Genomic DNA, 14,283 nt, shown 5'->3' with positions numbered 1-14,283 from the left:
TGGAGGCTCTTTCAGGGTCAGGGGAATGAGACCCATCATTGTTACTGGGTTTTTGTATATCAAATACACCATGGGGAGCTTGCCAGACACTGCTGTGCGGCCAGGATACTCTCGGTAGCCTGCTGTGTTCTCCAAGAGCAAGAACTAGACAATAAGAGGCCACACTCTTCCAGGAACTTGATTTTATAGCCTCTGCGTCTTGGCTGTTGATAGGATTACACGGCGCTGCAATAGTTGGTGGGTGTAATGCCTAGCTCCTGGAAGATGGGGGATCTGAGTGGAGGAGGCCCAGCCCCCATCTGAGCAGCCTTGGAGATTTCAGCCCCAAGTCCTGCACACCTGGGTTCCTCTGCCGGTTCATTGATGCGTGAGGTTCCTCCAAGCATGTGGAGAGTGGTCTTGAGGATGGCTGTGGCTGGTTCCGGAGGTCTTCAGCTCCTGGGGCTCTAAAATTTCCCTCAGGGCAGGGAGGGAAATTCAACCTTCCCCCCTCCAAGGGCTCCAATAAAGATAGCCAGACACGGGGGCAGGAGACGTGCATAAACCTCTCTAGCAGGCAAGATATATATATATATATATATATATATATATATATATACACACATACACACTTTATATGTGTATATTATTTCTACATATATGTTTCATTACAGTCAATGCTTCTTTTGTTGATTTGTGATTTTATAAGTTTCATAGATCTGTAGATTTGATGCTACATTTCTTTACACAACAACCTTTTAACCATTATGTTACATAACTACTGGAAATCATTGTGATATTTCAGTTCAAAGGAAGTATCATTTCAGCAATGAGTGAAGTGTGTCCTATGTATACAGCCCCTAGAGCATTCTCTTATTCTTTAAGATATAGTACTGCAAAAGTATAATTCAGGTCATTACCTCTAGTGCTTTCCAGGGTAGAGAAGCACATTATATTAAATTAGTAGTAGACATAGGAAAGCTTTTTCTACACAGTAAAGCAAAACCATAAATTTGCAACTTCAATGATAAGTTTCAAATCTCTTATGGGTTATTTCAAATTGTTTGCAAAAGTCCATGCTCTGAATTCCAAGGGAAAATTTGAAAAACTGTCATCTTTGATGAAAATTCTGAGGCAAGATTTTGGCAGAATACTGTTGTATAAAATAAAATTGTGTCCTTGTTTATGTGTGTAGCAAGTTTTATCCTATTTTATCAGTAAAATATTTTGTTTTGAACAATTAATGTGACATTTTGTCCTATGCAGAACATAGATAACATCTTTCTGTATAATAAAAAAAACATTATCATCATCAAAAGAGAATAAAGGAGAGTTCTATTTCAAGTGGTGCAGCACTAAAATTTTTAATAATTATATTCCTAATCACTGGAAAATTAGGCAAAATATGAAATATACATTTTGAATCTTGGATTAGAGGAATTTAAATATAAAACACTTGATAAATGAAGGGAAGAAAATGAACCATGCTGTACATTTGCTCCATTGTTTGCTCATGGGGAAATGTGAAGACCTAGTATAGAAAGACCTCTAAGAGCATTAAAGGAGCTGTTAAACTCTATTCTTTCCTTCAGTCTTTGACAATAGTAATCAATAAGAATCATCACTCATGTAAGGTAAAAATTGAAAAAAATTTCATAGTTACATTTTCTGAACTTCCTTAGATCTGAAAATCATTTAAATATCCACTAGTTAGTGCAGAAAAATAACTTTCAAATCTGAAAGTTTTCAATGGCGACCTCAGAAAAAACTATGCTTCAGTGATGAGGCTAAATTTGTTGAGAATACAAAATACTTAGAAATGGGGTGTTGTATCATGACCAGTAGTATTCAAGGCTTATTCCTGACTCTGTGCTCACTTTTTAGAAGTGAGCTTAGCTTAGAAGAACATATCCTTATATGCAGTACTGGAATCATGCCCTGGTGTGCCACATGTAATCTGGCCAATCTGACTGCATGTTTAAATCCTATACAATCTCAAAATAGATATTATAAAAGGAAAAATATTACCTTAAAATTATCAAAATAAGCTAGTAAGTTCTAAATTTATAGGCAGATAAAAAGATTTATATTACTTAAACTAAAATCTCAATTTAATGAAGTCATTATACTACAATAACTAAAAATAATTATTAATCGTATGGTAACAGAGAACAAAAGTACATTCACTATGAAACAGAAAAAAATATTGCTAGTTTAGAATGTAAAGATGCAAAGCTATATTGAATAGACCAAAACATTTACTAGAAAATATATTTTTATGATAAGTGAAAGAAAAACATTAAGAAATTTCAAAAGATTTTTAAAAACATCTTCTAGATAATTTACTAATGGCCTCCCTAGCAGAGGAGCAAAGAGCCAAGACACTACATACTGATGATGAAAATGGCCCATTGAAGCAGGCTGCTAGAATACTTAGAACATTTGACAGGATCGAGGTATGGTACTGCACATAGAGCTCTACTGAGGCAAAACTTATCATTGGAGGCAATTCTCATTGGAGGATTAACTAAAGAAGATGCTCTGTCTCTCAGGGACTGTATGGAGAGATTTGCTCAGAAGTGACAAACATTATATTGCCTTTCTCTTCCCCTAGATATTATTGAATATTAAAAAATTAAGTTTACTCCTTATTAATGCTTGCAGTTATTTGGATAAACACAGTAAGAAATATAGATTCCAAAACATAGTTCCACGGGCTCTGAGGGCAAGTAAGTCTTTTACCATAAATCCCAGACCATGCTTTCAGGTGAGTTCAGCCTGTCCTTCCTTAAGAGGATCCTATCTCTAAATCATAAAGTCTTGCATCAAGACCAAGCTTTTATGCTTTCTAGACTGTCTCATTTTAATGCTTGTTAGATATTAACTCTAAGTGTTTTAGACTTCATAAGTGAATCACCTGTATTCCTCCCCCCAGAAAAACTTACAGTGCTCTTAAGAACACACCTAATCTCCTGAGTTTATCTTTGCCATTGAGTGAGCTTTGCCACTTGCCCCAGGTCCATCCAGGTCCTGCTATGGGACCTCCCCTTTGGGGTGTTAGGAACCACAGCAACCAAAGCCTGAGTCAATTATGACGGATGTACAGGAGTATATATATTTCAGGGACAACCAATACCCAAGTATTAGGAGAATAGCATTAACAATCCTTCTGTGTTTAAAGCAAAAAAGATTACTCATATTAAAATATGAAAATGCTATAGGGGAAATATAGAGGCAAGTAATTCACTACAAATACAATGTTCAGAGTTATCAGAAAATTTGATTTATAAGTAACCAACCGTGACTTGGGGAATTTTGACAATAAGCATAAAACACAAAGGAAAGGTTAAAGATAAACTCAGGGTATTAGGGGTGCTTGTAAGAGCACTTTTTTCTGGGGGGATGAAGGGGTGATTCACTGATGAAGCTTAAAAAACTTAGGGTTAATATCTAACAAGTTAACAAAAGAGAATAGGTTAGAAGTTGGGTTAAATTGATAAGGGGCTTGGAGGAACGATGAAATGGTATGGAGATTGGTAATTGGTAATGACATTGAAAACTGGTATTGGAGAACTTCTGGAGTCATCATCATTCAATATATATATATATATATATACATTAAATGGTAATTTATATACATAAAACAGAAAGTTATAAATAAATGTTGCATTAATAAAAATTATTTGAGTTTATTTGGGCATTGGTAGATGATATTAACTGGAGGTCAGATACTGCAGAAGAAAAATATTTGTTGAATTGAAGCCTCAGTACTTTTGTTGTGCAAAACTATAACAGAGAAAAATAAGAAAAACTAGCATAGTAATTTCTCAGTGGCTTATGAGATATACTAAGCAGTTTATATTACAATAAGCTGACTTGCATTAAGAGAGATGTTAAGAGAAAAAATATGACAAGTGGTATACTGTGGACTAGTTATACAAAAAACTTGATATAACCCAATAAAGATTAATATAAGTTAACCATTCTGATGAAATCAGTAGTTGAAACTCATAGATAAAATTGAAAGTTATTCAAGAGAAAAACATCATAATCATAAAAATACACAGCTAAAATGTTGATTAAACTAAAAAGAATCTTTCACCTTGGATTTCTATATTTTGCAGTAAAATCTCATACAGATTTAAGAAAATGAAAGTATTTTGAGGAGAGGAAACAATTTTATTAATTACTAGCAGATTGCAATATCATTATGTGTTTCATGTCTTACCTATCTAATTATTGTCTAATCAGAGTTTGCAAATATATTCTGCTATGGTTTGTGGAATTTATATCCTCTTACCATTCCGACTGTTTGAGGTTTAAGTTCATCATCACTATGATGTGTGAGGTCACAGTCACAGTCACAGTCACAATCCTCCCGTTGTTCATCGATTTGCTCTAGTGGGCCCAGTAACATCTCCATTGGAGATTTTTGTTACTGTGTTTGGCATACTAATACATCACGGGTATCTTGCCAGGCTCTGCCATGCGGGCGATGTGTGAGTTAGTGAAATTTATTTTTTCTCACTTGGATTGGACAATTTCTTATTAATATTGTTTTAAACTTTTCTCCATTTAATTTATCAGTGACTTGTCAAATGTTGATCATATTCATAGATATGTGAGTGCATTATTTCTTTTATTCTACTTCTTTAAATTTTATTTCTTCTGTCAATGTTAACATTAGCCTGATAGCTCCAGCTTTATAATGAATGTTGAAATAAAGAGTTTTAAACTAAGAGGGCCAAATCCACCAAATAAGTTTTAAGAAAACATTATTTAAGAAATAATAAATTTTAATTCATTAGCATTAGCATTGTCTAATTTTAAAATAAACAATCAAATGACAAATGTCAGGATGAATAATCACTGTCACTGTCACTGTCCTCCAGTTGTTCATCGATTTGCTGGAGCGGACCCAGTAACATCTCCATTGTGACACTTGTTACTGTGTTTGACATACCAAATACGTCACGGGTAGCTATCCAGGCTTTGCCGTGGGGGAGAGATACTCTCGGTAGCTTGTGGAGCTCTTTGAGAGGGGCAGAGGAATCGAACCTGGGTCGGCCGGGTTGGCCACGTGCAAGACAAACTCCCTACCCACTGTAGTATCCCTCCAGAAAAGGGTGCAAAAAAAACAAGATATGAAGAATAAGAATATAATGCACATCAGACAGATAGGGAATTTATATATGGACTATGCATAAAGACTCATTATTAAATCATGCTGTTCTATAATATAAAGAAAGAATTGTTTTAATAGAATATTGATGAATAGAGATAAATGATAATTAAACAAAATGACTAAAATAATTTCATTAATTATTAGAGAAAATAAAACTGTAGTAAGATAATACATTGGTGACAGACTAACAAAATTGGGCAGTATCAGGTAATTTTCTAACTATGAAGCAAAGCAGACATTACATTGCTTTTGGGAATGCTTAAAGTCTACAAGAATTTTGAAAATTTTTTCGCAGTGTGGGGAAAGATTTCTACCAGGCTAACTCCTTAAACAGAACAAAACTAGTGTTTTTAAGGTAGTGGAGGCTTTCAGAAGGGTGTACATTATGTCTAGTTCTGTAATGTTCTCTGGCTTGTGGCTGCTGATATTGTTCAATCCTTTATGAATTCTGTCTCAAGTATAATGTCCAGCAGTATTGTTGTTTTCAGCCATGAGGGTGACACATAGCAATAATATGCTTGAGCTCACAGAAGAGTGGTAACACATGCCCTTTAGTAAATGCTATTTTGCTGGCTTTAACAATATTTTTGTGCAATGGGACCCTAGAAAGGTTTTTATTTAAGGAGCAGTGAGGAAGCTGATCTTTCTAGCATGCAACTGTCACTGTAACTGTCCTCCTGTTGTTCATTGATTTGCTCAAGCGGGCCCAGTAATATTATGAAACTTGTTACTGTGTCTGGCATATTGAAGATGTCACGGGTGTCTTGCCAGGATTTGCTGTGCAGGCATGATACTCTCAGTAGCCTGCCGGGCTCTCTGAGAGGGGCAGAGGAATCAAACTCAGGTCAGCACATGCAAGGTAAAAAACCTACCCACTGTGCCATCACTCCAGCCTGGCATGCAACAAAACAAGATATAGTGGTTACTGGTCTTTGCACAAGCATGCAGGTTTACTCAAGGAAATAAAAGAATGCAGTGACTGCTAAATTGCAGTGTCTCCCCAGGAGAACATTTACTCTTGAAGGATGGAATTCACTAGTACTTTATTCTAGGACTACTATTTCTAGGTGCTGTTGATTTTCATTTTATAAGATCCTTTAATATTAATTTCTTACAAACTTTTTTCAGTACTGATGCATTAATTAATTTTTGTTAACCTCTTAATCTCTAACCTTTCTGTTTCAAATGACAACCTGGTATCAGAGTATTTTTAGTTGATTTTTACATCAGATTTTAACGTCATAACATCATTCCATTCTGTTCTGAATAATTTCTCTGGAAGAATATGTAATTAAATATTATAGGGGTTCCTGTTTCAGTTATACAATGGTTGAGTACCCATCCCACCACAAGAGCCCATTCTCCACCACCACTGATCCCAGTATGCCTCCAACCTCCTATCCCCACATCCCACCATGCCTCTGTGGAAGGGCATTCGTTTTTGTTCTCTCTCTCCTTTTGGGTGTTGTGGTTTGCAAAAGAGGCATTGAGTGGCAATCACTTTTGGTCTATAGTCTACTTTCAGCATGCATCTCCCATCCTGGGAGGATCCTCCCAAAAACCTTTATTTGGTGCTCCCTTCTCTATCTGAGCTGCCTTTTCCCCTAGAGTGTGCGGCTAGCCTCCAGCCATGGAGTAAACGTCCTGGTACTTATCTTGGCTATTCTTGCGTGTTATTCTCCTATTTTGTTACTTTATGTTCAATAGATGAATGCAATCTTTCTATGTCCGTCCCTCTCTGTCTCATTTTGCTTAGTATGATACTTTCCATGTAGTACCACTTGTATGTAAATTTCATGACTTCATCTTTTCTAACCACTACTTAGTACTCCATTGTGTAGATGTACCAAAGTTTCTTTAACCAATCATCTGTTTTAGGGCACTCAGTTTTTTTTTTTCAGAATCTAGCTATTGTAAACAGTGCTGCAATGAACAAACAAGTGCAGATGTTACTTCGATTATACTTTTTCGCCTCACTAGGATATATTCCAAGGAGTGGTATTGCTGAGTCAAATGGGAGCTCAATTTCTAATTTTTTGAGAATCGTCCAGACTGTTTTCCAAAAGGTTTGAAACATTCGGCATTCCCACCAGCAATGAAGGAGGGTCCCTTGCTCACCACATCTGCGCCAATGCCAATTGCGTCTGTTCTTTTGGATGTGGGCCAGTCTCTGTTGTGTGAGATGATATCACATTGTTGTTTTGATCTGCATCACCATTATGATTAGTGATGTAGAGCATTTTCTCATGTGCCTTTTGGCTATTCAAATTTCTTCTTTGAGAAAGTTTCTGTTCATTTTGTTGCCCCATTTTTTGATGGGTTGGATGTTTTCTTCTTGTGGAGTTCAACCAGTACTTTGTATTTCCTTGATATCAACCTCTTGCCAGATGTGTATTGGGCAAATATCCTTTCCCATTCTGTACACTGTCTTTGTATTTTGGTCAGAGAGAACCCTAATAAACCAAATAAAAATGAGAAGGGGAATATCACGACAGAAACCAAAGAAATTCAAAATATCATCAGAGACTACTTTGATAGTCTGTATACCATGAAGCAAGAGAACCTAGAAGAAATGCATAATTCCTGTATTCATATAATCTCCCAAGGCTGAATCAAGGTAAAGGTAAAAGGTAAAGGCCCTCCCATTGATCATCGATTTGCTCGAGCGGGCCCAGTAAGGTCTACATTGGAGACTTTGTTGTTACTGTGTTTGGCATGCTTTGCCGTGCAGGTAGCTTGCTGGGCTCTCCAAGAGGGGCGGAGGAATCGAACTTGGGTCGGCCATGTTGGCTGTGTGCAGGGCAAACGCCCTACCGCTGTGCTATCGCTCCAGCCCTAGCCTGAATCAAGAAGATATAGAATACCTGAATAGACCATTAACATCAAGGAAATTGAAATTGTAATCAAAAGTCTTCCCAAAACACAAAGCCCAGGCCCAGATGGACTCACTAGCGAATTTTTCCAAACATTTAAATAGGACAGATTGCCAGTTCTTCTCAAGCTTTTCCAGAAAATTGAAGAAACAGAAACTCTCCCAAACGGTTTCTATGAAGCCCAGATCTCTCTAATACCAAAAGGAAACAAAGACACCACAGGAAAAGAAAACTACAGGCTGATATCCCTGATGAACACAAATGCAAAGATTCTCAACAAAAAAAACTACCAAATAGAATTTAACTGTCACTGTCACTGTCCTCCCGTTGTTCATCGATTTGCTCGAGCGGGTGCAGTAACATCTCCATTGGAGACTTTGTTGTTACTGTGTTTGGCATATCGAATACATCAAGGGTGGCTTGCCAGGCTCTGCCGTGCAGGCGAGATACTGTCGGTAGCTTGCCGGGCTCTCCGAGAGGGGCAGAGGAATTGAACTCGGGTCAGCCATGTTGGCTGCGTGCAAGGCAAATGCCCTACCGCTGTGCTATCACTCCAGCCTATAGAATTTAACAACTTATCAAAAAGATCATACACCATTGTGTAAACACACAAAAAATAAAAAGGCCGGCAATCTATCTCTCCCACCGCCCGCGTTCGGTAGTCTCAGACCATTTCCCCACTCCACGGAGGTCGATGACGATGGTCAGGCAAAGGAAGGAACGGGGACCAGGCTGGTTTTTCTTAGCAGCAGTTTATTACATGGAAGAGATGTATGTCATGGAGGCCCCAGGATCTCTCAAACACGTGCTCCTTTGTTCTCTCAGCTTCTGTCCTCAGCCCCATCTTCCCAGGCTCTCTGATGCATGTGTCCCCCCAGAGAGCCCTGAAATCTCCCTTATATAGATCATAGTACCTCTAAAGGGCACAATATAGTGATGTCATCAAAAGGAGTTACAGAAAGAACATTGAGGCAAAACATACATTGTTTCTTTACATCTGCAGGCCAATAATCCTGGCCTCACCTTTTTACAAGCTACAAGCACTTAGATTAGCAAAACAAAGACCAGTCTGCTAGAGCTTGGAATCTATATCTCCAAAATCAGCCAGCTTGGAGCCAAGCATCTACATCCCAAAGATCAGGCCTGGTTTAGCACCTGGGATCTGCATGCCTAAGGCCAGCTAGGTTCCTGTGAGATAAGAGAAACTGCCTCAATATACTGAAATCATTTACTGAAGGCAGTTTGAAGGGGAGAAAGTTCAGTCTCATCCCAGCTAGTCAGGACACAAAGGAAAACTGCTTCTAGGATGTCTTTTTCCTCTCCTTGTCCAAACAACATATAAGCATACATAATATTAATCATATTGTATGGACACAGTAAGAAATACTTTGAGCTTATAAAATTGCTCTCTTAGGGCCATCTCAATCTCAGACTGCAGTGCTCAGGCCAGATATCTTTCCTGTTCCTAGCAGCGCAGTCCTAGTCTCGTCGTTACTTTAAGATCATGACAGCATTTGCCTATGATCAAACTCTTCTTAACTTATAGTTAAGAATTGTGGCACCTTGGCCTGGCCCATCTCGATGCCAGGGTAGCACATAACTTACCGGCTTGCCCTGGTTCCATCCAGTCCCACGTGGGGACCCTGCCCTTGAGTTGCTAGGAAGTGAGGGCAACTGAGGCTTAAGTTGAGAAGGCAGATGCCCAGGAGTGAATAATATTCAAAGCCAATAAATTCCTAAGTTACAAATTATATTAATTAATTGTCTTCCTGTATCTATACAAAAGACATTGCACTAAAGCAAACTATTCAAAAGACATAAGGAGAGGAGAAAGGCAATATTAACTTGCGGTACAGCTTCAGTGTCTATGAAGGATGAGACCTTACAAATTGGTTGGGGAAGAGAGCATAGAAGTGGTTACAGACAGACAAAGTAATTGGAGTGACTAGGGAGCACTGTGATGGGTGCAACCTGATAAACCTAAGCTCCGTGTACTCCAACACACCATGACCAAGTGGTATTCATCCTAGGGATGCAAGGATGGTTTAACGCTCAGAAATCAATCAACATAATCCATCATATCAACAAAAGAAAAGATAAAACCATATGATCATATCAATAGATACAGAGAAAGTATTTGGCAAGATCTAGCATCTGTTTATGATGAAAACCCTCGCGAAAATGGGCATAAGGGGACTTTCCTCAATATAGTTAAAGCCATATACCCCAAGCCTACAGCAAGCATCATCCTCGATCTCATGATCATGATCATCCTGTTGTTCGTCAATTGCTTTGAGCAGGCACCAGTAACGTCTCATTTGCCCTAGCTCTGAGATTTTAATAAGTGCCATTTTCAAGGCTCTTTCAGGGTTAGGAGAATGAGACCCATCATTGTTAATGATATTTGGCATATTGGGTACATCACGGGGAGTTTTCCAGACTCTGCCATGTGGGCAGGTTACATTCGGTAGCCTGCCAGGTTGCCCAAAGAAAGAATGGGATAATAAGATGTTGTGTCCGTGAATGCGGCTGCTCACTTCTGGGAGCTGGGTTTTGTAGTCTCTGGGTCTTGGCCATTGATGGGATTACACAGCGCTGGGGGTTAATTGGTGGGTGTGACCCCTGCCTACTGGAAGATGGAGGATCTGGGTGGAGGATGCTCAGCCCTGAAAGCAGGCTTAGAAATCTCAGCCCCAGGACCCAGATGCCATTGTTCCTCTGCCGATACCTTCATGCGTGTGGAGAGTGGTCTCAGCATGGTTGTGGCTGGTTCTGGATGCCTTCGGCTGCCAGAGCTCTGCTCAGGGCAGGGAGGGAAACTCAACCCGCCCCCCTCCAAGGGGCCCCGGCAAGGACAGCAAGGTGCAGGGGCAGAATCTCCTGCATCATCCTCAATGAGGCAAAACTGAGAGCCTTCCCCCTAAGATCAGGGACGAGATAAGGATGCCCACTTTCTTCACTGCTGTTCAATGTAGTACTGGAAATATTTGCAATAGTGATTAGGTAAGAAAAGATATTAAAGCCATACAGGTAGGAAAGGAATAAATTAGATTCTCACTATTAGCAGATGGTATGATACTATACTTAGGGAACCCTAAAACCTCTAGCAACAAATTCCTAGAAACAATAGACTTGTAGCGTAAAGTTGCAGGCTATAAAATCAATACCCAAAAATCTATGGCTATATCAATACCCAAAAATCCATGGCTATATCAATACCCAAAAATACACAACTAGTGAGAGAGAAGATAGTGACATAAAAAATTCCCATTCACAATTTTGACCCGGAATATCAAGTAGCTAGGAATTAGCTTAACTATGGATGTAAAGACCTGTACAAAGAAAACTGCAAAACGCTACTTCAGGAACTAAAAGAGGAAACAAGAAAATGAAAAGATATTCCCAGCTCATGGATCTGGAGAAATAACATTGTCAAAATGGCAATACTTCCCAAAGCACTATATAAATTCAACGTGATCCCTATAATAATACCCATGACATTCTTCAAAGAAATGGAGCAAATACTCCTGAAATTCATATGGAACAATAAGCCCCCAGGAAGAGCTAAAGCAATTCTTGGAAAAAAGAAGTTGGGAAGAATCAAACTCATTAACTTCAAACTCTACTATGAAGCAGTAATAGTTAAGATAGCATGGTACTGGAACAAAGTTAGAGCTGCAGACCAATGGAAAAGGGTTGAATATACTGACATCTCCCCCCAAACATATGATCATCTAATCTTTGATAAGGGAGCAAGAAATGTGAACTGAAGCAAGGAAATCCTCTTTAACAAATTGTGCTGGCAATGGGGTCAGATCCGCCTAACACCATGTACAAAAGTAAGATCAAAATGGATTATAGACCTGAATATCAGACCAGAATCCATAAAGTACATTGAAGAAAAATTTGCCAAAACCCTCCATGACATTGAAGCTAATCGTAACTTCAAAGGTGTCACACCACTGGCAAAGCAAGTGAAAACAGAGATAGACAAATGGGACTATCTTAATCTGCACCTCATAAACCTTTATTTTTTAAACTTTTATGAATGCGGATGATTTATTGGCAGTGTGTTTGATTTTTCCCCTTTTTTCTGCTTATGCTCTCATGTGCGTTAAATTCTTAGCATAATCTTTATGCAAAATAATTGACTTAAGGCTATAAATCTAGGATATGTTCCCCAGGGTATTGTGGTTACTATTGCTTAATCATGGTTACTCCTGCACCTACTAGATTAGTTCAAGTTCTAATGGCAACCAGGAGAAGCTGAGGGAGCAGAAACTGGAAGAGTTTTTCTTGAAAGGGATGTTGAAATCAAGTCTTTCAAAGAGTTGCAAATGTCCAAGCACAGGAGAGAGTGGTCTGCAAGTCCTCAATCCTTTCCTAGGCGGGTTCTAAAATGTGAACTTTGTTAGCTGCTAAAATTTACTGATAACTCTCAGATGTAGTGTTTCCCAACAAATATTTCACCAAAGTAGAGATTAATAGAGCAATCATGAGGCTGTAGTTTGGGTTTCAGTTATATCAGTCTCATTAAAAGCCACAATAAAATATGACGTACTTCTTACAATCTGCAGTATTAAAAAAATAGCCTCCCCTCATTGCCTAGAATAAACTCCCTCTAGAAAGGAGACACTACTGGAGAATCTAAATGTCATGATAAGAATACGAAAGGGCCCTCAAGAGCCCAAGGTTCCCCCCCACCCCCCACTTTACAGAACCCAGATTATGTATGCAGAGACCTCCAGATCAAGACAAACTGGATACATTTCCTGTAACCTTCTCTTAAAAGTTTGTGTAGGCTTTTTGCACTCTGGATATGCCTTTGTTCTCTTTTAGGCCTCTCTCTCTCTCTCTCTCTCTCTCTCTCTCTCTCTCTCTCTCTCTCCCTCCCTCCCTCCCTCCCTATTCCATCACATTTCTATAAGCAATTTTTTCTTAAATAAAATTGTTTTACTTGACCAACAATTTTTAATACCTCCTTTGCAAACTAATTTCAACCCAAATCCTGAAAGGCAGGATGCTTTTTAAGTAAATATAGTACAAACAATGTGTTCAGATATGGGTTGGAAAGGTGCTCTGCATGTGTGAAGAGGAGTCATTCTTATGAAAAGGTCCCTGGGAAAGTCCTTCCATCCCTCTTCTGTGCTCAAATGCTCCACTCCATAGTTAGACTCTTTCCTTCAACCTGAGGATTAGACTCCAAGTCTGCGTTCAGGAATTAGACTGTTATCATCTCTGGCTCAGAAAAAAATTTGTCTTGGCAGCCACAGGAATGGTTCAAGAGCTTCAAGTACCCTAGAAGCAGGGGGCTGGTATCTCCCTCTTCAATCAAACTGTTTCAATCTTAAACTTGATGGTGGTATTTGTAGATGCAAGCATCTGTCTGCTTCCCTAACAAGAGACTGTTGCCCTGCTATCCCAACTCTCTATGCTCATGATACACAGAAATCATGGTAGGTCATCTTATTTATGATTATTCCTTCCTCTATAGATTATTCTATCACGATTCTCTCTAAACACTGGTTGTTTTTAATGCTTACATTTGTCATTCAAATGTGAAAAATCTCCTGTGAATTAACTCATCATCCAATTGTCAAAGTCTCAAATATTAAGAAATTTAACATTAATTTTGCATTATTTATGTATTGATCACAAGCATTATATTTAATTAATATTGAATATTTAACTAATAAAATGCTTCAAAAATATTATTGTGTATCAATTAAATATAATTGTATTCGATATGCCAAAACCAGTAACTACAACTGGTCTCATTCACCTGACCCTGAAGGCTTCACCGACATGGCAGCACTGAGAAGGATGAGAAAGGAGAGGCCGACAAAATCTCAAGGCCGACCTAGGCTGCCACAACGAAGGAAGACAAAAATGATCGTCTGTACTTTCAATGCACGTACGCTAGCATCAGATGCATCCATCGAGGACCTGATGGTACAAGCGCGAATGATCAAGTACGACATCATTGGTCTGACTGAGACAAGAAGACACGAATCTCACCATGCCGTTTTCGACACTGGAGAAGAATTGTTCCTCGGAACATGCGATAAAAGAGGTGTTGGAGGCGTCGGTGTCCTTGTCAACACAAACTTGGCCAAGAGCATTGATTCATTCGAATGCCTAACAACCCGAATCGGACGTTTACATTTGAATAGATGTGGCTCACTGCCTGCAGTTTCTATCTTCGTTGTCTACGCACCAACATCTCATTATGATGAAAGAGAAATC

General features: G+C 38.8%; 1 pseudogene; it reads left to right on the top strand.

Moving 5' to 3' along the window:
• The window catches only part of LOC130033636 (nucleolar and spindle-associated protein 1-like), an 81,208-nt pseudogene extending 78,755 nt beyond the window's left edge, over positions 1–2,453 (top strand).
• The last annotated feature ends 11,830 nt before the right edge of the window (positions 2,454–14,283 follow it).

Source organism: Sorex fumeus, unplaced genomic scaffold (assembly GCF_029834395.1).
Source record: "Sorex fumeus unplaced genomic scaffold, SorFum_2.1 ptg000054l, whole genome shotgun sequence".
In the NCBI taxonomy this organism is placed as follows: domain Eukaryota; kingdom Metazoa; phylum Chordata; class Mammalia; order Eulipotyphla; family Soricidae; genus Sorex; species Sorex fumeus.
Note: the sequence above shows the minus strand (reverse complement) of the source record. Positions and strands in the feature narration are given on the sequence as shown.